At 32.4% G+C, this 26,184-nt stretch overlaps 1 long non-coding RNA gene across 1 annotated transcript; it reads right to left on the bottom strand.

Annotated features, from left to right (window-relative positions):
- Positions 1–7,681: 7,681 nt before the first annotated feature.
- On the bottom strand, positions 7,682–9,266 carry LOC126892513 (uncharacterized). Its single transcript, XR_007700882.1, has 2 exons — positions 9,097–9,266; positions 7,682–8,625 (listed from the first exon to the last, which is right to left on the bottom strand). It is a non-coding gene; the product is annotated as an uncharacterized LOC126892513 (long non-coding RNA).
- Positions 9,267–26,184: the final 16,918 nt, after the last annotated feature.

Genomic DNA, 26,184 nt, shown 5'->3' with positions numbered 1-26,184 from the left:
GAGATTTTTTTTAAATATGAATGCGTTGTTAGTATCACTCCAGAAATAACGGAGATGCTTGTTTTGCTTTAATTAAAATTACACATACATTTCAATGATTACCTATTTTAGGTGATACCCCACCAGTATTATGCTCTACATACGTTTATTGCGGTACGAAACGTAAAAGATCTACAAGTGGCGATTGTATGGTTAGGTCAACTCCATCGCCTAAGAGATCAAGTAGTAGTCTCAGTGATATTTCCAGTTTTGATATTAATTTGCCCACAAAACTTGAAACTGAATTGACGTAGAAGGTAAAAAAATTGGAGTATCAAGTAAATGCTTTAAAGAAGAAGTGCCGTCAGAAGAACAGTCAGCGTTGTAGAAGAACAACAAAAAACAGAAAATCGGCAACCAAATTCATGATACAGGTACTGTTAGAAAATAAAAGCATATACGTGCACACTTTTGTTAATATGCAGTTTTCACACAAAACTCGTTCACAATGGAGTCACAATGAAAAGGATTTAGCTCTGGCCATTTATTATTATAAGTCTCCTAGTTGTTAAAAATTTTTAATTAGATCTCTTAACTTTATATTACCTTCAGTAAAAACAATTCAGACTTGGTTGCGTGTCATAAAATTAAGAACTGGTTTAAACATTTCCTTAATTGACAAGTTGAAGAAAAAAGCAGAGACAATGGATGAGTAAGAAAAAAATTGTGTGTTAATGTTTGTTGAAATTTCTTTGAAAAAACAATTGGAGTACAATAAATTAGATGACATTATAGAAGGGTTTCAAGATTTAGGTGCTTTAGGAAGAACAAACAAACTTGCCAACACAGGTCTGGTTTTCATGATGCGCGGTTTGCTACATAAGGCTACGTGACTTGCTACAGGTGGTCCAGTACATAGCGACAACTTAAAAAACATTGTAGTTGAAGTTATTTCAAAATTACAAAATATTGGGTATATACCAAAAGTGTTGTGTGATCAAGCATCTAATAATAGAGCTTTATTTAAGCTGTTAGGCGCATGTAAGAATCAGCCTGCAATAGAAATAGGAAATCAGAGGATTTTCACTGTGTTCGATACACCCCACTTATTAAAAAGTCTAAGAAATAATTTTCTTAACAAAAAGGTGACGTTTTTTGCCGACTCTAAACAAATATCGTGGCAAGATATTGAATACACATACAACATCGATAGAACCAGTGTGAGAGCACAATGCATGGTGAAAATAACAAACGTTCATATAAACCCTAATAATTTTCAAAAAATGCGTGTAAAATTAGCAGCACAAATTTTTTCCAACTCAATTGCCTCAGCAATATCAACAGCAATATCTGTAGGGCAGTTACACACCAAAACGGCTTCTCTTACTGCCGAATTTTTGAAAATTATAAATAATATTTTTGATGGTCTTAACAGCAAATATTGTAGTGATAGTAATCCAAACAGAAAGCCAATGTCAACTTTAAGCAATTCAACTGAGTACTTAAAAGCAGGTTTAGAATATTTTAAAAAAATTAAAGTTTTTGAAAATCAGAAAAGAGAAATAATATTCACTGTCTACACGGCTTTTAGTGGACCATTTTGTCAGTTTTATGTTTGTGGGAGGAACTTCAAAAATAATATAATGTGTCATATCTTTTAACATCTTTTCTGAACCAAAATCCTTTAGAAAATTTTTTCTCTATTGTGCGCAATAGAGTTAGTCTAGTGCGTTCATAAAAAAACATGTGTTTTTACTTAATAACAGGCGGTAGCTGGTTTGTCTTTAGGTTCATGCGTGGAAGAGAATGATGCTAGATCAAAAGTATGTGTTTTATCTCGTCAGGTATTAATGACGCACGGGTAAATAATCGTGGACCCAACTGAATGTTAAACTACACTATTAGCTTTAGTTTATATATACAGTAGATATTAACAAGTATTTTATAATATCAGGAAAACAATATCAGTATGTCTTAAAACTTTGGAATCATATGGAAACTTTTTTATTCAGTTTAGGGAAAAATGTATTATTGATAAAAACTTGCATGTCCTAAAACTCAAAATGAAAGAATCAGATATCAAATATTATGAGTCGTATACCAAGTTTGTTAAAAAATATTAATTCTTCTCAAGAGTAATATACCTTCATTTTTAAAGCACTTTCATATAAATATGAATGTGGTTCTTAATAATTGTTCTCGACTTTTAATAATAAAATGTTTCGATACTGCCAATAATGATAGTACTTCTTGAGAACAAGAAATAATAAATATCTTTTTTTTCCTAAAATTTTAATTTTACTATCTTAGTTTGAAAAGAATTAACATTCAAATAAACTTATTTACTTTGTTTTGAAATATGATCTAATTAGTGATGTTTTAAACTTTCTAATCCTGTCCGTTTATCAGCTTTTACCTATTGTTCCTACGCAGATGGCCCTCAACTATTTTTTTTTTATTTAAACACAAAACCACGCGCAGGGTTATTAGTGGATATAACAATACAAAGTATTACATTATATAGAGTTATACAATTTGATGTCTTTTAAATATGTTAACACTGATGAAACTTTTTTGGTGAGGATTGTCTTGAGGTCATCGTCTGTGATTCTATGGGATCTTCTTTCTTTTTGAAATTGGGGACACTCAAGTAGGATATGTTTAACAGTCAGTGGGCCGAAGCAGATTGGTGGTGGTTCTTTTGTGATTAAGTATTTGTGTGTTAAGGCAGTATGGCCAATTCTTAGACGGTTAATAATGACTTGGTTTCTTCTGTTGGAGGGATTATCCAGGACAACATCTACTTTTGGGTGGATTTCATTTAATTTGTTACATAATTTTCCCCAATGATTTTGCCATGTATTAGTACAGTGGACCTTGACCAGAATCTTCAGGTCGGTATATGGATATATTTTCAACTTAGCTGTATGGTTTGAGGTTATTCGACTTTTGTTTGCCAATTCATCTGCTTTTTCATTTCCATATATACCTGCATGTGAAGGTACCCAGATAAAAGCCACTTCCTTTCCTAATGCTCAAAGTGTTTTTAGTTCATTTTTTATTCTTTGCATAATAGGGTTTTTGGTATACATTTGTTTCAGCCCTAATAATGCATCTAATGAGTCTGTTATGATAATGCATTTCATCGTTTTACTCTTCTTGAAAAAGATTAGGGCTTCCAGAATAGCTGTAGTCTCGCCTGTAAGAATACTGCAATGTGTAGGTATTGATATGCTGTAAGAATTTTCACTAGAGTAGTAGGCAGCAGCGTGACCATTTGGAGTTTTAGAAGCGTCGGTAAAGATTTGCAAATAGTTAGGATAGTGGTCTAGAATTTCCATAAATATATGTTTAATTATTGTGGGATTTGTAGTTAATTTTGGATACTTTGTTAGTGTTACGTCAATAGTTAATGGGAGGTTTGTCCATGGGGGAAAGTTTGCATTTATATTTAGCGATACATTGAGTTGATTCCTATCGAAATTGGTGAGCTTGATTCTGTCTATGAGGGGTGTAGAGTTTTTTGCTTTTTTGTTAGGAGGAAGACCAGGGTTGCATATTTGAGAGAAAACAGGATGCTGTTTCTGGGATGATATTTTTGCAATGTAGTTCAAGGATAGTTGCTGTCGTCTTATATGTAATGGTGGTTCTCCCGTTAGAGCCTGCATACTACTAGCCGGACTAGTTTTAAATGCACCTAGTGCCAATCTCAAAGCTGTAGTTTGAATACTGTTTAGTTTTTTTAAGGTGGTTTTGCATGCAGCATCATAACATATACAACTATAATCGATTTTAGTTCTAATGAGAGATTTGTAAAGACTAATTAATATTTTATAGTCAGCTCCCCAAATTTTGTTGGATAATATTTTGAGGATATTTAGTCTTTTTTGACAGGAAAGCTGTAGTTTATTTATATGCGAATTCCAATTCAAAGTTCTCTCGAAAGTTAGACCTAGAAAGTTTGTTTCTTTAGACTACTCTAAAAGTAAATTATTTAATGTTAGATTAGTTGTTAGATGGGTTTTATTTTTATTAAAAATAATGTATCGTATTTTTTCACTAGAAAAAGTAAATCCCGTTTTCATCGTCCAGTTTTGAAGCCGGTTTAGGAAACTTTGTATAATTTTTGTGGCTGTCATTACGTTATTTGATTTAGTGTTAACAACAATGTCATCTGCATAAATACTAGCCTTAATGGGTGATTTAATTACATTCATAATACTATTGAAAGCGATTAAGAATAGAGTTGGACTAAGAATTGACCCTTGCGGGATTCCGTTGTCCAATCTCTTAGGTGAACTTGTAACACCATTTATTCTAACTTGAATTGAGCGATTTTTGAGGAAATTCTTTATAAATGCTAGCATGTGACCTTCAATTCCATTCTCTTTCAATGTTTGTAGAATGCAGTGTCTCCATGCTCTATCGGAAGCTTGGGTTATGTCGAAAAATACCGCTATAAGTTTTTGATTGTTTGCAAAAGCCTCATTAATTGAGGTCTGTAATGCAACGTGGTTATCTGTTGTGGATCTACCACTTCGAAAACCGCTTTGGAAAGGGATAAGGACATTGTTCTTCTCTAAGTACCAGATGAGGCGGACGTTTAATATTTTTTCAAGGATCTTGCACATGCAACATGTAAGAGAGATAGGTCGGTAAGAGGTAGGGTTGTCTTTTGGTTTGTTAGGCGTAATTATAGGAATGATTATTGCTTAAGACCAGAGATCTGGGAATTCGTGCTTTACGAAAGAGATATTAAATAAGTCTAACAGAATTAATTTGGCTTCGAGGGGTAGGTTTTTTATAAATACTGGTGGAATGTCATCCGGTCCTGCAGATGTGTTTTTTAGATTTGATAGAGAAAATTCTAACTCTTGAAGAGTTATAGGTGCATTTAAGGGACTGTCAGAGTTATTTATGGGGATTGAAGAAGCTTCTATGTTTTCTTTGTATATTAGGGATTCGTAAGAAATATTTTTATCGCTAGAATTTTGTTGATAGATATCAGCTAAAGCTTCTGCAATTGTATTTTTGTTGCTAATTAATTTATTATTGTGAGTTAATGTGTTTATATATCTAAACGAATTTGAGCCTTTGAGTTTACGAATTTTTGTCCAAATAACTTCGGAGGGCGTTGAAGGATTGATGGAAGATACGTATTCTCTCCAGGTATCTCTTTTGCTTTTTTTTATAAGATATTTTGCTCTTGCTCTGAGATTTTTGAAATTGAGAAAATTTTCATTAGTTTTGTGTTTTTTAAATTTATTAAAAGCATGCTTACTAGAAGATAGAGCTTGTGCTACTTCATTGTTCCACCAAGGTACTGGTGGTCTTTTGCAGAGCTTCGTTTTACCTATGTTTTTTAGAGCTGCTTCTGTAATTATGTGGTTTAAAGACGAAATATTAGAGTTTATGTCATTACTTATCTGGTAGTTTTCAATTTTATTTTGAATGTCAGTTTGATAAGATGACCAATTTGCAGTCTTTAATTTCCAGGATTGATAGATTTGAGAATTAGGCGATTGAATTTCATTTGATGAGATACAGATGGGAAAGTGATCACTGTCATATAAAGATTTTAAAGTATTCCAGGTGAGAAACGTTGATAATGATTGACTGCATAGTGATAAATCTATAGCGGAAAATGAGCCGTTATAAGAGTTAAATCTTGTAGAGTTTCCTGTATTAAGTAATAGCAGATTAGAAGAGTCGATGAGGTGTTTCATTAAATTACCGTATTTGTCTATTTTAGAGCTTCCCCAAGCAGGATGATGACAGTTCATATCCCGTAAAACTATTTTTGGATGTGGAATTTGTTTAAGAAGGTTATCTAGTTCTTGTAGATCTAATTCGCTAGGGTGTGGTAAGTAAATGTTGCATATGTTAATATGTTTTAGGTATGTAATACTAACTGCTACAGCTTCGAGATTAGTACTTAATGTGATTGGCTTAGCTTCTAGGTCTGTTCTTACAAAGATGGCTACTCCGCCACTTGCCTGTTGTGCTATTCTGTTTTTTGGAAAACATTGGTAGTTTTGAAGATTAATATTGGATTGCTTAAAATGAGTTTCTTGAAGACATAAGATCTTAGGGCATGTTTCATTTATTAGAAGTTTTAATTGTTCTAAATGGGTATAGAACCCATTGATATTCCACTGTAATATATAGGGGTTAGACATTTTCGAGTTCTGACTGAGAATGTGTTTCATCGGTCTCTTCTGTGGAAGAGAAATTATTGGGGCTAAGTTTCTTTCTTAATCGAGTTATATTATTTTTTAATTTTGAATTGTGGGTATAAGCGTGAACAAAATTAAGGATCTGAATTTTTCGTTCGAATAGTTTTTTGAGGTTATTTCGGGATGTTTTGCGTTTAATGTGTTTTCGAGAAAGTCACATATTTCGTCGAAGTTAAGGACAAATGGTGGTGATCTGTTTGCGATTTTGTCTTTAATTGTCTCTAGGGAAAGTAAAAGTTCATCTCGAGAATTTCTTTTTGACGATTTTGTTTTTATCTTTGATTTCCTTGTTACTGGAGAAGTGAAGATATGAGTATATACGGTATATCAATAATATTTAATCAATAACTCAAAATATTCCCGATGCAATGTCAAATATTTAAAATTGTCACTGATTGTCAGTGTCTGACTGACAATATATGCTGACAATATTATATTCGGCTGAGTGCGTTGTAAGACAAAGATAGATTTGGAAAATATTACCACGGCATTATGTTTATTTTTTTCGAATCCTGAAAAAACCAATAAATATTTTTGAAAAATTTAAACGCAGAATGAAAGACTAAATTATTACCGAGGGCCGAAAGTTCCTTAGAATAAATAAAAAGTTTATTTTGAATGAGATATTTGAAATTAAAAATCACACTAAATTTTCTCTTAGTTTTTCACCCCTGTAACTTATTAAAATAAACATTATAGAAGTTCTCAGGGACTTTAGGCCCTCGCTAATAATGTAATCTTTCATTCTGCGTTTAAATTTTTCAAAAATACTTATTAGTTTTCTCAGGATTCGAAAAAAATGAATCCCCATTTGAATAGCATTGCAGCCGAAAATACGTACCGATCCTCTTAATGATTTTTTTAAATACATAATAATTAGTACCCGTACTTTGTAACAAAAATAAAAAAACTTCTTTTGGAGTGAAAGTAAAAAGAAGGATATACTCCAACAGAAGTAAGGAAAAAAAAAGGGAAAAACTTGGTAACTGTGGCTATTATGAAAATAAAAATGAAGGGGCTTCAGCGTTGAAGCCGAAGTAGGAAAACAAAAAATATACTACTTTGCAGTAGTACTGAAGAAAGGGGGATTAGAAGGGATAATAGGGATAGCGGTAGAAGTATGGAGAGACAGAGGCAAACTGAATAGAGTTGGCTAGCAAGAGATACAAGAGAACAACTTGACACTCAAGGATGGATACGGCTCGTTTGCATGCCTGTCGAAGAACAGTAGCTCTAAGTGGATAGTAAAGAGGACTAAAAGGTGAAATAATAAAATAAGAATAAGGTACTGAAAAGGAATGAAGATGAATAATTTCTAAAGACGAACAAGATAAATAAATCTAACAAATCATGGGCGCCATGAAAATGATCTTCAATCATTTTCCCAGGTATCTTACACTGCTGTCAAATATTAGATATATCAAACCTGTATTAATGAACATAAAGGAGTAATAAAATAATTGATATACAAAATAAGTAAATATTTATTAAAAATAACTACTAGATCGTTGACAATCTCTGAGTTACACAAAGTGCATATCATGTGACTCTAAAATGACATAAGTTATACAAAAAGTTATATTTGAGATAACTACAATAATGTTATCTATTACAAAATTATATAAATACCTCTTACATATAGGGTACAACTAACATGAGTCTTCTACCAAATGGTTATAGTACGCTTGCTACGTACAACTGAATTGAAACCGACGAAGATGAAAATAATGCAAATAAATATATATAAATAGGCATGAGCCTAACTAAGGGAAAATACTAAATGAACTAAGCAAAGTTAAATATACAATGAATGAAAGTTATAGAAATGAAGTTGAGATAAATACCGACGATGACCTAAATTAACCGAACAAATGGAATAAAGCGAATAACAATAAAATATTTGGGAAACAAGCAAGCAATATTACAAAATAAATTTACCCGAATTACATAAACCAATATCAAAGCAATAATAAAGTATTAAAAACCTAATTTTCTCTAGGCTTATTCCTGTGCACAAGAAGTTACCGTAGATACAAAGTTTGGGAACCAAATACAATAATATACAAATATGTCATATAAAAACAAAGGTACGCTAAATCTGAAAAAAATAATTAATAAACATAGTGCATTACCAAAAGTCCGAAATATAGAACACAAAAGTTACTCAAATCACCAAACTGAGTGTTCCCAAACCAATCCATTCCTCAAATGTATAACCAAAAGGTTCCCAGAAAATGAGCACGAGGATAGTGCCAAACCATGCTTCCTGTAAGCACAGCTGTAGACAGAAAATGAAGCTGGAACGCTTCGCTTGCTCCCAGGTGACTGACTATGTAGCCGGAATAGGTTCCTCTCAGGTGGGTGAGGGTCTATGATTTCTCATGTCGCTTTATATTATTTCCCCAAAAGGCTAAAAAAAATATTTCCCAGTCTTAGTTTCAATGCCAAGTCTAAGAAAAAGTCAAAGGAGAAAAAAGAGAAACTAAGAAGTGGTTTTTAATATAGATTTTAATGTAAAAAAGGGCCATTAACATACAAGAAAAACTTTCATTATTGGATAGTACATGACCAAATTTGACCTTCAGAGCGAAATATGTGACAATTTCAAATTACAGTAAAGAATAAATATGATTTCTTTAAAATAATTATAGGATACTTATTAGATGTTGCAATAAAATATACAGATATCAAAGATACCTACAGATAAATAGCTAAAAGTAGATCTGTAAATATGGGAAGGAATCAAAGATACTAAATTCACTAATAAATTTACTATAAATACTGAATTGGAAGAAATATTGTATTAGATGTAAAAATAATTTAACATGCAGTCACTAACCTCTGTATGTCAAACAAAAAATATATGGATTTAACTATTTACCGGATTGATTTTAGTGAGGTTCCATCGAAGTACTTCAATCCCTACTCCAGAAAACAAGGAGTATTTTTCTCTCACTGGTGAACTAAAAGGCTTTACTAACTAAAATTGAAATTATCAACCCGCCATTTCGGGTACTGCAGCTTACACAGCTGACCGACCTATTCCGGGCACAAAAGTCGAGTGACCAGTGAGTGAGATCCGTTATCCGTTTCTCTGACAAGGTAAACGTCAAACTCTCTCAGAACACGAAATAATTCTCGATAGATGGCGTACATAGTACGTTCCATCACCGAGGTATGACGTCACCTCAGTAGCCTATACGAGAAATTAGAGAATTTAAATGAGAGACCGAGGGAAAATAATTAGAATAATAATTAAAGAGCTAATTTCGTAACGTGACCGTTACAACTTCTTCTTCTTCTTCTTCTTCAGTGCCTTATCCGGTCCGGATGTTGGCGATCATCAATGCTATCATTGTTTTGTTGACTGCTCTGCGAAACAGCTCCGCGGAGGTTATCCCAAACCATTGTCGGAGGTTTTTCAACCACGAGATACGACGGCGTCCCGGTCCTCTCCTGCCAAATACTTTGCCCTGCATGACGAGTTGAAGAACTCGATATTTTTCTTCGTTCCGCATCACGTGGCCAACGTACTCAAGCTTACGTTGTTTTACTAAATTAAACACTTCTTTTTCTTTTGTCATGCGCTGTAGGACCTCAATGTTGGTGACATGGTCCACGTATGAGATATTTTTAGTATCCTCCTGTAGATCCACATCTCGAAGGCTTCAATCCGCTTTTCAGTGGCTTGCGTCAGTGTCCAGGCTTCAACTCCATACAGTAGCACCGGAAGAACGTAGCACCTCACTATCCGCATCTTTGTTCCCAAACTGAGATCACTGCAGCACAGCAAGGATCTCAGCTTAATAAATGTAGACCGTGCCATTTCAATTCTGGATCTAATCTCTTGAGCGTGGTCCCATTGTGAGTTGAGGCTAGTTCCGAGGTAAGTGAATCTGTCGACTCTCTGGATCTCTTCGCTATCTGCCATTAGTGCTCCGGGATCTAAATGTACACGGCTGACAACCATGAATTTAGTTTTCTTAATATTAAGGTTCAGTCCGTATGTTACGCTCACAGTTCTCACACGGTCTAGTAAGGCCTGTAGATCATTTAGGCTGGTTGCTAGTAATACAGTGTCATCGGCGTAGCGGATATTATTGATATATTCACCGTTCGCTCGGATTCCCATCTCTAGGTTTGTGAGGGCTTCAGTAAAAATTTCCTCAGAGTATATATTGAAAAGAGTCGGCGAGAGCACACAGCCCTGCCGTACTCCTCGCATGATCTTCACTTGGTCGGTCAACTGGTCTTCGACCTTGACTTGAGCACGCTGGTTCCAGTATAAATTCATGACGATCCGAATGTCCTTATCATCTAATCCTACTCTTTGTAGGGCGGTGACCATCTTCTGGTGCTGGCAACGGTCAAATGCCTTGGCGTAGTCAATAAAACAAGCATAGACATCACAACTAACATCGCGGCATCTCTGAAGTAGAACTTGTAAGGTGAAAAGTGCCTCACGTGTACCCATGGAATCGCGGAATCCAAATTGCATTTCACCGACATTTTCCTAGCATTTCTTGTAAATTCTGGCATGTATGATTTTAAGAAAAATCTTAAATGCATGACTCATAAGGCTGATAGTCCGGAAATCTTCGCACGTTTTCGCAGATCGTTTTTTTGGTATTGTTACAAACGTTGACAATAGCCATTCCTCTGGGATTTTACCTGAATCGTATATGGCGTTGAACAGTTCAGTTAACTCCTTCGTGCTTACTTCACTCATCACCTTAATAAGTTCGACGGGTATTTCGTCCGGACCTGTGGCTTTACCATTCTTAGACTGTTTTAAAGCGCTTTCACCTCGCTTTCTAGTACTGACGGCCCTGTCATGCAATTTATTTCTGGAAAGTTGCCTCGGTAGTCCCAGAAGAGTTTCTAGTCCAAAAGGATAAAATTAATAATGAGTATATTAGGGGAAGCCTAGGTGTGGTACCAATTGATGTCAAAATGAGAGAGTATAGGTTGAGATGGTTTGGTCATGTTCAACGTCGAGACGTTAATCACACAATTAGAAGAATTGCTGAAGTGCAGATTCCTGGAAGGAGTAGGAGAGGAAGACCAAAGAAGACCTGGGGGAGAAGATTAGGCAGAACATGTTGGTAAAGGGAATTAATACTGATATGATCCAAGATAGAATTGTGTGGAGAAATGCAATTAGGGAACCCGACCCCGCATAGGGATAAGGCAAAAAGAATGATGCTGTCATTATTGGTCTTATGACTGTTTTGTAAATTCTGCCTTTGAAACATGTGGCTCTGTTTGCTTTATTCACCTGATCTACCACTTCTGTTTCGAGCTTTCCGTAGCTAGATAGTGTGATGCCTAGCGGTGACGCCCAAAATCCCGACAGCCAAAACACCGACACGCCAGAATCCCGACACACCAGAATCCCGACAGGCCAAAATCCCGACATGCAACAATCCTCGCATAAGCAAAAATCGTCTTTGATGATTGTTTCGCACTTTCTATAGATACGATTATGTACGATTTTTAATAGGACTTTTACTGCATGACTTATAAGGCTTATCAGACGGAACTTATTGCAGTGTTGTGGGTTTGACTTTTTCGGTAGGGGGATGAATATTGACTATTGACTAAAGGAATGTCTAAATAAAATATATACAAAACTCAAGGTGGAATGGGCAAGTACTTTTTGAGTTACAATGTCTACCGTCTTTGAAAAAAGCAGTTTTGAAAAAACGCGTAACTTTTATTTTCAATTTTTATTTTGTCTATCAAATCGTAAAGTGATGCACAACGGAATATGTTTCTGAATCGCGTAGTAATTTACAAAAGAAAATGAGAACAGCTGCTGACCGTTGTTCGATACACTCAAGCGCGCTGGCGCGAACTTGCTGCAAAGCGAATCGAAGGTAGGGAGATAGGGAGATAGTATTGAATATCCCTACCTTCGATTCGCTTTGCAGCAAATTTTGCAGCAGCTATTCTCATTTTCTTTTGTAAATTACGCCGCGATTCAAAAAGATGTTCCGGTGTGCATCATTTTACGATTTGACTGACAAAAAAGAAATTGGAAATAAAAGTTGACAATACTTTAAACCTTTTTCCCCGAAACTGCTTTTTTCAAAATAGACATTGTAACTCAAAAACTACTTGACGGACCCATCTGGAATTTCGTATATATTTTCTTTAGACATTCCTTGAGGTAACGCTGTCGAGATATTTTTTGTTTTATGCTGATTTTTGGTTTAAAAATAATAAATATATGTTAATTTTCACCTTTTTTTGCAAAAAATTTGTTGTTTTGATTTCTGAGTGATATCAAAAAGTCAAAAGTCGATAAAACTATAAAACCCCGATAGAGTTACCTCGAAAAATGCATAAGCTAATAAAATCTTTTTGAATTTTTATTTACTATGATCCAATGATGTGTTCTGATGTCCACCGCAAAATTCATTGTTATCTGAGGTGTCTTCAAAAATTTTCCACCGGTGGCTTATTTTTCAATATTTTTCCTTGAATGGTTTTTGAATATGCCTATTTAATTTAAAAATAAAATAATTCTACAATACTTTAAAAAAATACCCCCCCTTAAGGATAGCTAAGACACGATTTTGATAGGCAACCCATGCTAGAAATGTTTGTCTATATATGAAATTTAATAAAAAAATGTTTCATCCGGCAAGCAGATGGGTACAGATCGACCAGATAATATAAAATTATACAGGGTGTTTCATTGGGAAACGGAAATACATTAATGGTGAATAGAGGTCACCGAGCCGGTTCTAGATATAGTACATTTTTTGCCCTACCGACTTTTATAACCGAGTTACAGGGTGTTTTATCGATTTTGCCCATTTTTTTCTAAGCCATAACTTTAGAACCACCCTGTATATTTTTTTTATAGTTGGTACACATATGTCTCATTCAAAACTCAAATGACGGACATACTAACCATAAAAAAAATCCAGGTCCGGATTAACAAAAAATTATAAAGTAATTGTGGCCTTAAAACAACACCCTGTATATTGAAATTTTGAAAATCTGTTTGCATATTTGAAAAGAGCACAAAAAAGTAAGTTTAATGGTTCGCTTCAATTTTTCGGCCAGACCATTTTATGACTTTAATTTTGAAATTACATTGAATTTTTTAACAACTTTGACATTTAAAAGCAGATATTATTAACTTTTAGTTATAAATTATTAAAGTTAATGAATAAATACTCATTTTAAAAATAATCAATTCTTAATTACCAGATTGGAACGACCCAATTACTAATGACAAGAAAAATACAGGTCCGGATTAAGAAAAAAATACAAAGTAATTGTGACCTTGAACCAACACCCTGTATATTGAAATTTTAAAAATTGGTCTGAGCATTTTAAAAGAGAATGAAAAACTGTGGTTAAAGGCTTATTTTTATTTTTTCGCCGTTGATTTAATTACGTCAATTTGAAATTATATTGAAATTTTATAAAACTCTGAGATTAAAAAGCAGGTATTGTTAACTTTTAATAATAATTTAATGTTAATGAATCAATACTTATTTTAGAAATACTTAATACTTATTTACTACGCTGGCTTCATATATTCTCTGGATTTGTAGCTATATGCACATCATTAAAAATTAGAATTGCGAGAATTGAGATATTTTAATGATTTAGTAAAGAATTTAAAAAACTGCTATATCTAATAAAACAAAAATTCGTTACAATTCAACAATTTAACATAAATTAAAAATATTTGAACTATAACAGTTGCTCAAAATGTCCGCCATTTTGTTCGATGCATTTCCTTGCTCGTTTTAAAATATTTCGAATAGATTTTCTAAGTACATTGGGATTGTTCTTCATTTTTCTGGTAGCTTCTTGTGACCTTGACAGAATTAATCAATATGATTTCAAAATTGCCGTAATTAAATTATCTGCGCAAAAATTTGACATGCACCTTTTAACGCAGTTTTTTATGCTCTTTTAAAATACACAAACAAATTTTCAAAATTTCAATATACAGGGTGTTGTTTCAAGGTCACAATTACTTTATATTTTTTTCGTAATCCGGACCTGAATTTTTCTTGTCATTAGTAATTGGGTCGTTCCAATGTGGTAAATAAGTATTGATTATTTTTAAAATGAGTATTTATTCATTAACTTTAATAATTTATAACTAAAAGTTAATAATATCTGCTTTTTAATGTCAAAGTTCTTAAAAAATTCAATATAATTTCAAAATGAAAGTCATAAAATTATCTGGCCGAAAAATTGAAGCGAACCATTAAACTTACTTTTTTGTGCTCTTTTCAAATATGCAAACAGATTTTCATAATTTCAAACACAGGGTGTTGTTTAAGGTCATAATTACTTTATAATTTTTTGTTAATCCGGACCTGGATTTTTCTTATGGTTAGTATGTCGGTCGTTTGGGTTTTGAATGAGACATATGTGTACCAAATATCAAAAAAATATACAGGGTGGTTCTAAAGTTATGGCTTGGGAAAGAAATGGGCAAAATCGATAAAACACCCTGTAACTCGGTTATAAAAGTCGGTAGGGCAAAAAAATGTACTATATCTAGAACCGGCTCCGTGACCTCTATTCACCATTAAAGTATTTCCGTTTCCCAATGAAACACCCTGTATTTGGTACTCAGTACTATTATTACTGCAAAGGCATAATTTTGAGAAATTATTATTTTGATTTAGCTATAAAATGGAATCTAAAAAAGTTATCTGGGGCGCAAAATAGAAAAAGAAACGTCGAAAAAGAAGAAATGGCAAAAAACAATCTGGTTATCTTAGCCAATTTCTGAAAAAAGTTAAAAGTGATGTTGTTTTACCCAATGATAATGATGAGTCCAACAAAACTGTAGCCGAACCTAATTTACCGGGGACATCCACATCCACACAATTTGTTGATGGTCAAGCTATATACAAAACCAGGTGGCTTAACGACAGAAAGTAACAAAGAGGGCGTCCCATTATCCAAGGCATCCAAGGTAATGTTCAGTACAATGCCTCATCACTCGTTATGTACTGCGATGGGGAGGGGTGGTGGTATAGCTTGGGGGTCAGATAGGTACCATGATACAATAAATTTAGGAGATATGACACCAAAGTGTTTCAAATTCGTTCGGTTCTGCACATGACGTCAATACGTGACTAGTTAGCGGCGCCAATTTGAAATAACCCATGGATAACATGAAGAGTGGAAGCATTCTGGTAACAAAATTACTGATTATTTATGTTAAATTTCCTTTTACGAAACGTAGTGATAAAGTAATGGATATAAACTTTTGTGAATTATGGATTTATTAAAGATAACATAGGCATGCACTTAAAATAGTGATGTTTTCATTAAAATTATTAACACACTAATATGACATTCACTGAATACAATGAGAAAAACCATATTAATACCTACTAAATTTCAACACTTTCCGTTATTAAAAAGGTTTTTCGCATCTACATCAGTCCCGTCTTTGGGAGGATGTGGAATCTTATTTTCGTTAGAGGTTAGGTCATCACAACTGTAACTTGTTCTGCAGGGGAAATTTGTGTGAAGGCTTTTTAGTTTGATCACAATTTCTTAGGTTATATCTTCCTGTTTCCATATCTACTGATTCTTTTATGGTCATCTTCACCATTCTGTGAGATTATTTCATTATCTATCTCATTTTGTTCTAATTGAGAAATAGCTACATAATCATGGTCATTTTTAGAATTATTTTCTATAAGGAGGTATTGTAGAGGCAATTGAACCCGTTTCTGACAACCAGTTTTTCCAAATGTTTAACATCTCTTGCCAATGTGACCTTAATTCTCATCCTCAACAAAAATTCTGTATCTTCTTCGTCTAAACCAATCAAATAACGTTTGATTGCCTTTTTGTCAATTTTCTTTCTTGTTTGAACTGGAAGTTGTGCATAGCAGGTTGTAGCTATGATTCTTAGATGATTTATTCTATGTCTCTTACCTATTATCCAGAGCTCTTGTCAATACTAAATTTCAACATAAACTTAATATGTACTTCCTTTTCAAGCTTTAATAAGTTTTTGGGTTAAATTAAAAATAGAATACATTTAACAAAACCCTTTTTATTAACTTTAATAAACAAAAATGTGTTCATTATGTTGTATTTGCAAACCCGATGACATAAAAATACTAATAACAATCGTTGAAAGCTTACAACCTGTATAGTGTATATATAAATAGCAGAAACAAACCATGAAAACAAACAACAAATGACAAAATTTCGGAATCGTCACGTATTGACGTCACCAGGAGCTGCGTGGTGTCATATCTTCGGTTTCATTACATCATGATAGGTACCACTCCATTACGGAGTGCGACTGGTTTGGAATATAAGTGGGCATTCATTTCTAGAAAACAAATTGCATTTTCTTAACACTATTCATTCAAAAAGGACAAAAGTTGTAAATTTAGGGATTATTGGGCCGTCGGCAGCACCGCAAAGGCAGCGGGCGCACTGTTCTATAATGTTTTTAAACTCAATCCTTTTGGCTTATTCGTGGTTGAAAATTTGCAATTTTCATTAAAAAATGTCGCCTTTTCGGACGGTTTTTTGCGAATACCTTAAAAATTATGCATCTAACGAAAAAAACTATATAAAACATTTTTGTAGGTTATGAAAAATCAAAGAGATTCGTTCCTTCATAAGTCTTCTAGTGATAACATAAAAAGAGGTATGGTAGATGAAAGGACATTTTTTTGTGCATGCTCAAATCGGTGTGTTGAACAGAGAAATGGTCGATTTTAAGGGTATAATGCTATCAATATCTATTGTAAGTACTGCCTGAAAAGACCTTTAAAACGACCGCAATGTTAATTTCTATTACATTCAAACTAAGCGAGATATGGTGCAACAAAAAAGGATGACTAATTTATTTTAAGATAAAATGCGAAGTATATTTATTTTAACCCACTCATCCACCAGATTTAAATGCATCGTTTTGCTTCTACAATACCTTTTACTATAGTGTTATTTCCATGTTCAACAAGTTGGACGGGTTTAAAATGTATGGTTTTTGAAAAAAATAAGATCAAATTAAAGAGAGCATTTTTAAATTTTTTTAAAAATCTTCCTTTTTCTCCATGTAACTCGAAAATGATAATGAGATACAGTAATGAAAGAAAAATAAAATTGTTATCTAAAAGAAAACCTACATTTTTGTAAGGTATTTTTTTAAGTATTTCTTATCACGTTCGAATTACATGGAGAAAAAGGAAGATTTTTAAGGAAATTTAAAAATGTGCTCTATAATTTGTTCGTATTCTTTTCAAAAACCATTCATTTTAACTCCAAACCATTTCAACATTTTGAATATAGAAATAATACTATAGTAGAAGGTATTGTAGAAGGAAAAAGATGCATTTCAATTCTGGTGGATGAGGGGTTAAATATATTTGTTTCTATATTTATATGTATATACTATTTCTCATTTTATACTGATTTTTCTTTAAAATACATTAGTCATAAGTTTTTTGCACCATATCTTGCTTAGTTTGAATGTACCTGGCATTTAACATTTCTCGTTTTAAAGGTCTTTTCAAGCGCTACAAAAGGTATTCGTAGCATAATACCCGTAAAATCGACCATCTCTCTGTTATTTTAAGTTGAATACACCGATTTGAGCATGCACTAAAAAAGTCTTTTTTCACCTACCATCTCTTTTTTATTAAAACTAGAAGATTTATGAAAAATTGAATCTCTCTGATTTTTCATAAACTACAAAAATGTTTTATATAGTTTTTTTCGTTAGATTTTTTCCCTAATTTTGATATTGCTTTGCGCATTTATTTTTGCCTCCCAGTTGCCAACCAACATGTCCGCTGAAAGGTCATTTTCGAAAATGTCAAGAATTGAAAATAGCCATGAAAATAATTTCCGATCAAGCATGACGCAAGAACTTCTTAATAATTTGTCGATTTTGTCCATAGAAAGTGACGTAACAAAGGCGATAAATTATGACGACATTATAGATGATTTTTCCAAAGAAAAATCAAGAAAGAAATCTGATGTGATCGAACTGGAATGACAATTTTTATGTGTTCTTATTTAAATAAAAAAATCTGCTTGCAATTTTTTTTCGCAAAAATGGTACATGCTTGAAGGGCGGCTACTATAGAATTGCCTAGGGCGTCAATTGACCTAAACGCGGCGATTGGAGGCACATTGTTAGTCATTGTCAGTTATTGAAAACCAAACAGAGTCATGTCTACACAAAAAGAAGAAGAAGAGGAATAGGTATTCATCTCTGAAGGATAAATAAGTGTACATGTTTTCGTGTTTCTAAATTGAAGCGTTGTGGAAGTATTACAAGGCAATCTTCAAAGATCTCTATCTCCCTTAAGGAAGGATTTGCGGACTAGGTGAATTGGGTTAAACTGTCTGAGGAATATCCGGTATTCGCTAGCTAGGAGGAGAAATTCTGGACACCTTGTATATTGTAAATTTTTGAACATAGCATAGAACGAAATAGCTTAGGTCAGATATTAAACATTTTCCCACATTAAAAATGTGTCTTGTTTTAATTTCCTTAAATTTACAGCATAATTTTAATAAAATGCTTTTGATGTCTAGAGGCAAATGGGGAAATCTAAACCAATCCAATATCCGACTTAATTGTTTATAAATGTACATAATAAAAAAATCACCTCGATTTTTCCGAACTATGTGAGTCAATTTACAGCTAGTAGATTTTAGATACGTTTATAGAAGTGCCCATCTTGAATGAACGACCAGTTTTTGACTTAATTTACGATTTGAAATAATGATCCCATCGGCATTGAAGAGATTTCTTCTTTACGTGCTCAGAAAGGCAATGTAATGGCGTATTCTCTGAATGGCTTGTTCGACCTACAAGTGTTAATTTCTCATTAAAAATAGTATTTGTCTGAGGAAATTAGGGAGAAAATATAGAAAGGCAGACATATCGTGACGTTATAAGCGTCACAAGTTTATCAATTAATATTTAAATAATTATTATTTTAAATAACTCTCATATCGAAGTAAAAACTTCTTATAGTCTTAGATCTGAATATAGGTCGATCTGTATCCATCTGCTTTCCGGATGAAACATATTTTTTATTAAATATCATACATAGACAAATATTTCTAGCATGGTTTGCCTATCAAAATCGTGTCATAGCTATCCTTAAGGTGGGGCGTAAGGGCATACAATTCATAGATTACTCAAAAAAAAATTCAAGGAAAAATATTGAAAAATAAGCCACCGGTGGAAAATTTTTGAAGACACCTCAAATTACAATGAATTTTGCGGTGGACATCAGAACTCATTATTGGATCATAGGCCAGAGAACTAAGGATTTTCCCGTGACATCCGTTGATACAGCTATCTAATAACTGCTTTGGGTAAATTTAGTTACAACAATATCCAATATAAAAATTATGCAAAAGATTTACCGTACTTTTTAACTTATAAACAATATATAAACAATTAAAAATCGCTGTTTGATTTAAAATACAAAAGGTGGAGACCGGTAAATTATATGAAGTAGTGACACTATTTTTCTGAAGAAGCATAGAAAATTCTTTAAAATGGGAGTTTGCAAAGTTATTTATGTTAATTTGTTGCTTAGTTATTAGGAAAATAGCTCCAAAAGTCGATTATTTGAAAATGAATAATAACTTTTCTGAAAATGAACAAAAAACTTTAATTTTGCGTCAGAGTAGGAACAATGTTACAAGCATTGTGTTATTAAAATTTCAAGAAGGTTCACTTAATAGTTATTGCAAAATTGCATTTGTTTTTCCCAAAAAGCTTTTATCTACAACGTCATTATGCGTAAACTCTTAGGTTTACATAAATTCTAAAGGCGCCAAATTAAAGAACAAGGATCATTTTATTAAACTGAATCATTAATGGTTAAAAAATGTATGCTAAACATTGTAAAATATTTTTGAAAAAGTGGTATGATTTTAAGCTTATAAACAATTAGAATAACTCCGACGCATTAACATTTAGGAAGTTAATATTTTTTTCTACGACCGTTTAATAACATGCTCATTATTCGCTATTTTTTCATAGATAATAGCACCCATTACTGTACCCGTGAGTAATAATTCATTACTCACGGGCTGAAGTTACTCACATGTCATTACTCACGGGCTGAAGTTAGATTCAAGTGACGCATGCCACTTTTAATATTAATCGTATATAAACTACAAATAAAATTACTTAAAGTTGTTTATTTAATACAATAATTATTGTAATGTATATCAATAATTAACTTCGAAAAATTTTTAAAGGAATTTTATCTGTAACAATGTCAGTATATTTTTTACGTTTATATCTTGTTTACTAAAAATTTTGACGTTTATCATTTATTTTAGTGACAGTGACATTAGCTCATTTTGTTTATGTTAATTGGAATTTATAACTAATATTGTGTTTATTTTTCAAGTTATATTGTGTTAAATATGTTATAATATATTATGTATAGTTATACTTTAAATTTATAGTTATATATTATTATATTAAATATTACAGTTAAATGTAAATATACATTATAACTATTGAAATACGTCCACCGAAAATAGCCATTTCCTATTTATTAAATTAATTGACAGTAGGTACAAATTTAAGCTTATAATTTTTCGGAAACGAATACAATTTATACTGACTATTTCTAGTTGTATTTTTACAATAAATAATAATTTGGTAATAGTAGGCAACCAATTATTCAGCCACGTACTGAGGGTAAATAGCATTTAGGTATTCTTGTAAATTATTATAATTTAAATCTCGAGTAGTTGATAATTAAATTTTTTACTAATTAAAATAAAAAAGGTCGTAGAAAAAGTATAGTATTCTACTCGCATGTAATGGCTATTACTCACTCTGATGAATTACGACACTCGTGAGTAATAGCTATCATTACATGCTCGTTGAATAATATACTATTATTTGACATGTTGGAATTTTTATACAAATTAAAACAAAAAAAAAATAATGCCCTAAGTCCCTTAAGACCCGAGTTAACCATTTTTTTTTTCAAAAATTCACCGTGGCTTTGTTTATAAACATAAGGAAACTTAAAAAGTAACATTTAAAAGAATAGATGTTCAAGTATAAACAAAAAAAATCAAAACGATTCTTCTAAAAGTGAGACGTCCATAATGCGCCAAAAATGCAAGGTTTTAAAGGAAAGCGATTGTATAATTTTACTGTCGAAAAATGAATTCACAACTACACATTTACAAATGTCGCAATAAATCCGGTTCTAATCAACTAAAATTGATGTTCTTTTTTTTAATTTGGGGTGCCTCGGTGCATAGATTATAAAAATACGATCAGCTAATTTGTGATTTACAACGGTCAACGGCAGTCTCGTGCGTAAAAGTATCACTTTCCGCACTAGTTAGGAAAATTTTCCCAACAGGTCCACGACAGACTAGTGCGGAAAGTGATACTTTCACGCACGAGACTGCCGTTGACCCGAACGACGCGATAGCGGAGTTCGGGCAAGCTGTCGAGTGCGGGGAAGACACTTTCCGCATGAGTTAGGAACAATATTTTTTCTAGGACCGTATGTTTGGTAAAAACCACAAAAAATAGAGTTATATCAATTTTTATTTGGAAGTGAAAATACACAAATTAATTCTTTGACAAGGTTGTCAAAACCAAACTTTCAATATAATGGGTTACCACGACGACGATATTGGTTTTCATGACCAATGATTCAAAACCATTGTAATTGCCTACTGATCTGACTTTTAAATATTATGTCAAAATAATTTTATTTCATCGAATTATCAGTAGTAATTGCACAAGAGCTCTAAAATTCTATATTAATTTTAGAGATCGAGTGCAATTTGTTGCGATTATTTCATGAATAAAACTGTTCAAAACCAAAATTTTATTGTAATTTATTTATGTAAGTACAAATTAGTACAATTAAACACACAGTTGTTATGAATATGTATTTGACGGTTGAAAGTCATCACTTTTATAATTTTTAAAACATTTGTCATTAATGTCACTCAATGTATTTTTTCGTAGCAGCGAAGGGCATCTGACGTTATATGCTTGACGACGGGCAATTATCAAAAAAGTTATCAGTAGTAATTGCACAAGAGCTCTAAAATTATTGAATTTTTCCCGAGTGTCACTTTGGCAGTTTTAATTTCACGAGCCGAAGGCGAGTGAAATTATGTCAAAGTGTCACGAGGGCAAAAATTCTATATTAATTTTAGAGTTCGAGTGCAATTTGTTGCGATTATTTCATGAATAAAACTGTTCAAAACCAAAATTTTATTGTAATTTATATATGTAAGTACCAATTAGTGAAATTAAACACACAGTTGTTATAAATATGTATTTGACGGTTGAAAGTCATCACTTTTATAATTTTTAAAACATTTGTCATTAATGTCACTGAATGTATTTTTTCGTAGCAACGAAGGGCATCTGACGTAATATGCTTAACGACGGGAGATTATCAAAAATTATCACCTTAATTTGCATGTCTGTAGCTTTCTATTGGTCAGAATCTCTTATGAATGAAATAATCAGTTTAATTTAGATTTCTGTAGCTTTCTATTGGTCAGAATCTCCTATGAATAAAATAATCGCGCTAATTTCATTAAAACATGAACACAATAAGATAAATTTGAAATAAATTAATAAATAATATCTAAATATTAAAGATAAAAAAGGGTTCAAGGCAGGTTTTGTTTATATTCGATTCAGAGTTGGACTACCATCTCCATATAGTAACTATTTCAGCATCCTTATGCATCATCAGTGAAGATTATGCAGTCACAACTCTGAAGGGAATACAAACATTCTGCCTCTTTTAAAGCAAACCATCGCGATGCGATGAACCCGCCTTTTGAGACGCAATACAGCAATTATTAACGAAAAGTCTTGGATTTAAAATATTGTTTATTATATTTTTATTTCAATTATTCTAATTGTTTAAAAAGTAGTAAACTTTGTATCTAGGGCTTTTCGTTTTCCTCGTAATACGAGAGATGTCGCTGTATTGCGTCTCAAAAGGCGGGTTCATCGCATCGCGATGGTTTGCTTTAAAAGAGGCAGAATGTTTGTATTCCCTTCAGAGTTGTGACTGCATAATCTTCACTGATGATGCATAAGGATGCTGAAATAGTTACTATATGGAGATGGTAGTCCAACTCTGAATCGAATATAAACAAAACCTGCCTTGAACCCTTTTTTATCTTTTTCATTTTTACTCAATTTGTGAGTATTTAGAAACTGTCTTTCGGTCCTTTTCCTAGACGAAGAGAAGGTAAATGCGTGGCCTAAGTGTCCTCTATTTGCTTTCTCCTATTTCGTCGTCTCTATGTGATTATATATTGTAAAATCCGGAGATATGGGATGCAGCCAGAAAGCAGTTTATTAACGAAAAGTCTTGGATTTAAAATATTGTTTATTATATTTTTATTTCAATTATTCTAATTGTTTAAAAAGTAGTAAACTTTGTATCTAGGGCTTTTCGTTTTCCTCGTAATACGAGAGATGTCGCTGTATTGCGTCTCAAAAGGCGGGTTCATCGCATCGCGATGGTTTGCTTTAAAAGAGGCAGAATGTTTGTATTCCCTTCAGAGTTGTGACTGCATAATCTTCACTGATGATGCATAAGGATGCTGAAATAGTTACTATATGGAGACGGTAGTCCAACTCTGAATCGAATATAAACAAAACCTGCCTTGAACCCTTTTTTATCTTTTTCATTTTTACTCAATTTGTGAGTATTTAGAAACTGTCTTTCGGTCCTTTTCCTAGACGAAGAGAAGGTAAATGCGTGGCCTAAGTGTCCTCTATTTGCTTTCTCCTATTTCGTCGTCTCTATGTGATTATATATTGTAAAATCCGGAGATATGGGATGCAGCCAGAAAGCAGTTTATTAACGAAAAGTCTTGGATTTAAAATATTGTTTATTATATTTTTATTTCAATTATTCTAATTGTTTAAAAAGTAGTAAACTTTGTATCTAGGGCTTTTCGTTTTCCTCGTAATCTAAATATTAGTTTATTGCATGTATATAATATATTAAATATATTATAATGCCATATTACAAGGTATTTTACTTTCACGCACGCCGTGCGGGAAAGTGCAACTTTCGGAAACGAAATGCGTGCGTGAACGTGGCTCTTTTAGTACGGCCATAGAAAAATAACTCTTTTTATTTGAAAATCATGTGTTTCGATTTTTCTTAAATTATGCTTATTATTTTTAGCGCGATATAACTTTGCGCGATCCCTCTTTAGGTGACAGTCATAACTTTGATTTTTTTAAATGGGAAAGAACATCATGTGACATCTCATTTAAAAGCGTTTGAAATACTGATTACAAAAATGTATAATACTTTAATTGGTTTTGAGACCGTAGGCGCCAAATTTCGGTCAAATTTTTTTCGAATTTACTCATTTTTTTTTTTTCGAATCCTGAGAAAAGTAATACGTTTTTTTTTGAAAAATTTAAACGCAGAATAAAATATTACAGTATTATCGAGGGTCAAAGTTCCCTGAGTACTGCTATGTTTATTTTAAAGAGTTACAGGGGTGAAAAAAGAGAAAATTTAGTGTAATTTTTAATTTTAAAAATATTATTAAGAAACTTTCTGTTTATTATAGGGACTTTTGGTCCTCGGTAATTATGTAGTCTTTCATTCTGCGTTAAAATTTTTCAAAAATACTTATTAGTTTTCTCAGGATTCGAAAAAAAATAATAGATTTAAATATAATTCGACCGAAAGTTTGAGCCTACGCTCTTAAAAAGGAATTAACTGCTTTACATTTTTGTAATCAATATTTGAAAAGCTTTTTAATGATATGCCACATGATGCACTTTCCTACTTACAAAAATCAAAGTTATGTCTGCCACTTGAAGAGGGATCGCGTAAAGTTCGAAACATTGATGCTATAATATACTATGATTATTTTAAAAATCGGCCTGTCCGAGAGTTTTGCTTGTGTGCTAAAAATAAATAATATACATTATACATTGTGTCTACGTAACCTGGAACCACATTTTTTTATTATCAATTTTATAGCAGTTATGTCAAAAATTATAAATCCCGCTTTACAGTATTTCACAATATCAAAAACTGTTATTATGAAAAGTTGTTTGGAATTAAAAATCTGAAACCGGCACCCATTTTTTTATTATTTTTTCATTAAGTAATCATAAAACAAAGGTATTATTAATAAAAATTTCTGCATGGTCTGAAATCTAAGATGCAACTATCAAATATCAAATTTTATCAATTTATAGCTATATATTATAATGAACCCATTAAAATTGACAGACTTATTTTTATTTTAACATATTTGATAATTATAAGTTTATAATATTTGTAGCCTTGTAGGGTTTAGTCAAGAAAAGTAATTGTCACAAAAAATATACCTAAGCATACCTCAAGAACAATTAACAATGCATACATTTGATTTTAAATAAAAATTAAATATTTTTTTGTAAAATTTATTGTTAAATAATATTATTTATAACCGTAATACACACACCGTCAAAATTAGCCGAACACCTTAAAAATTTGACATGTTTGATGTCTCGAATTTCCTAAGCCTCTTGTCCGATTTGAGTGATTCTTTTAGTATGTTATAGCCTTATTATTTAAGAATATAGGTGTAATAATATTGTTGCTAGACAGGTAAATGTCTTTTTATACCGGGTGTAACAATCATACTGTGTTTTTTCTTAAAGTTCGGAACACCCTGTGGAAATTTTTTTTTTTTTTTTTTTTTTATTTTACAAAATAGTCGCATCAACCTCGGAGGTTATTAGCGACATATACATATACATAAGGTAATTTATTTACATATGTTAGATTTTGTTAAATACATTGATATCTTTAAGGAATTTTACCAAGTGTTCAATTTTACAATTTTCTCCTAAGATTTCACTTGTTGATCCGAGGATGTGGTTGTTCTGTCTCTGCAACTGGTATTTTGGACACTCTGCAAGTACATGCTTAAC

Source organism: Diabrotica virgifera, chromosome 9 (genome assembly GCF_917563875.1).
Source record: "Diabrotica virgifera virgifera chromosome 9, PGI_DIABVI_V3a".
In the NCBI taxonomy this organism is placed as follows: domain Eukaryota; kingdom Metazoa; phylum Arthropoda; class Insecta; order Coleoptera; family Chrysomelidae; genus Diabrotica; species Diabrotica virgifera.
Note: the sequence above shows the minus strand (reverse complement) of the source record. Positions and strands in the feature narration are given on the sequence as shown.